Source organism: Triticum dicoccoides, chromosome 5B (genome assembly GCF_002162155.2).
Source record: "Triticum dicoccoides isolate Atlit2015 ecotype Zavitan chromosome 5B, WEW_v2.0, whole genome shotgun sequence".
Taxonomy (NCBI): Eukaryota; Viridiplantae; Streptophyta; class Magnoliopsida; order Poales; family Poaceae; genus Triticum; species Triticum dicoccoides.
This window is the reverse complement of record NC_041389.1, coordinates 144,190,413-144,192,958: the sequence shown is the minus strand read 5'-3', so window position 1 is coordinate 144,192,958 and position 2,546 is coordinate 144,190,413.

Sequence of the window (2,546 nt, the reverse complement as noted above, 5' to 3'; positions counted from 1 at the left end):
GGGAGGCATGGCCCCTGCACACAACATAGCTCCGCCGCTGAGTGACTGCATCCCTTATTTCTCGATACTCCACTCTAGTGAATATGCCTGCATGCAAGCAAGCAATAAAAATCTGCAGCACAACACGTACAACTGTTCCGCAACATTGTATTTTTTTCTGCACGAATCCTCTTGGGTTGTCGTTCGTCGGCTTATTACTAGAGAATGTCGTATCCTCGCGCATCTTCGTTCGATATGGTCTCGAGCTGCTCTCTATTCTCTTTCTTTCGCTCTAATAAACCGGTTCAGTGGAACAAATGAATGATCATTTTTACCCTCATGTAGCACCAAGGGTAGAATGGTCTTTTCACGTGGCACTTAACCCCTTTAGTGGTCAAACTAGACATAAGTGTCACATAGGGAACAAATTTTACATTTGGGGTCAAATAAGGAAGAAAAACTTTTTCAGGCCAAATAGGGAAGCAGATTTTAAGAAAGGGCCAAATAAGGAATTCTCTTCAAAACAAATGACGCGCACCCTAAGAGGCCATGCCACTACGTCTGCCGCCTCCTCCCGAACGTTTCTCGCCGCCTTCTCCTACCTAGCGCCTGACAATGGCTGTGTGGACAAAAATGGGTGATGTGCGCACACCACCCAGCAGGAGGACCAACGAAGAAGCTTGTGAAGCCGCTGCCATTCGAGGGGAGAGAAGCGAGGGGGAGCTGGTGAAGGAGAGAGTCGTGGGGAAAAGAAGAGAAGACTATGGGAGGCCGAGCCGAACGACCAAGCATACAACGCCCTCTTAAGCAATGCATTCCAATCGCCTCTACACGTTCCATCCCGCGCCAGAGAATCGAGCGCATTACAACATCGATTGCCCGGCAGTGGGTGCCCATCTCGTGCGAGACTGCCAGGTAGCGGGTGGGCGTCTCATGCAAGTGAAACTGCCAATAGGGTAGCTCACCTCGCGTGAGCGACGCAGCCACGGTCGGGGTAACCAAACAGCGGGGCAGCCAGAAATCACTGGCACGCACCCGTGCGAGTGACATATCCCATCATGGACCAATGACAATAACAAGCCGAAACCAGTCTCCCGTCGCACATAGCGGAGCGCGCGAGAGGACACACGCAACCCGCCCAGGGTCGAAGGACGTCAGTCCAGCCTCCGAGTCGCATGCGGGGACGTGCACGGGACGTCCCATGCGGACATGACCGGAACCACCACATGATGGTGGCCCCGTCCGCCTTGTAGACTATTTGTCATGGACCCTCGAGGTGGGTCTCTCGAGTGCACGCTGTCCGGAAAGATCGTACGATGCGGAGAGCCCCAGCGAGGCCCTCGAGGCACGCCACCACGAAACGGATGGCTCAGTGGTCACTCTTGCCCGTGGAGGCGTGCAGGAGATGATTACTCCAACATCCTTTATAGGAACAATATATATAAAGGACGACATGGGAAATTTTTGTATCAATCTTGTGTAAAAAATTCAAAGCAAAAACACGTTTATGTGAATTTACAAAATTCCAGAACTGGGTGCAAAAGTTTCTATTTTTCATAGAATCAAATCAACTATCTTTCAAATCATCCCAAAGGTCTTACTTGATACAAACACTAATTAAAACATAAAAAACTCAATCATAACAGTAGCATTTTTGTGTAATTGTAGAAAAACAGAAGGAAAACAAGAAACACAAAAATTAACATTAGGTTGCCTCCCAACAAGCGCTATTGTTTTACTCCCTTAGCTAGGCATATTGCATAGATCTAGGTATTGTCATCTTTGGTATTCAACTCCTCAATCACACATCCATATTTCCCTAGAGATCTAACATGCTTATTCTCGGTGATCATGCTCCTAAAGATAAAGTTAAAGAATTCATTCTCGCAAGTAGGTTTCTTTATCAACTCAACCAAATTGGGGTGAACACTAATCATCTTAAGATCTTCATTGTTGTTACTCGAAGTGGCATCTTTGTTTTTTGGAACATAAGTAAACTTGCAATTCTTACTATTAGGAGTTTTTTTCAATAGTTTTAATGGAAGAAAAGGCAGAACCCAAATTATTTATAATTTCTTCCAACTTGTCAATCCTAGAGGGGCTTTGTTCCACCCTTTCATTAATTATTGGTTTCCTCTCTTTTACCATCTTAAGAGTATTCCCTACCTTTGATCCAAATTGAGTGACATGATTACGAATCTTTTTATCCAAATTTTCAATATGCTCTATGGTGGGCATCTTCTTTTCAATAGCATCTAGTCTTTGCATAACATGTTCCAGAGTTAAAATTGTTTCATTAATAGTGATAGGTGGTGATCCCACTAAATTTCCCATAGCATTGAAAGCATCCAAAGGGGGGAAACTCAAGAAATTCCCACCTATAATAGTATCAAAAACGAATCTATACCTAGTAGTAATGCCCACGTAGAAATTGCGAAGAAGGATAGTAGTAGATTGCTTACGAATAGATCATTCAGCATCGCAAATTCTATACCAAGCATCCTTTAAATTCTCTCCCCCTCTTTGCTTACAATTTAGGACTTCGTTTTCAGGGGTGCAAGAAACAA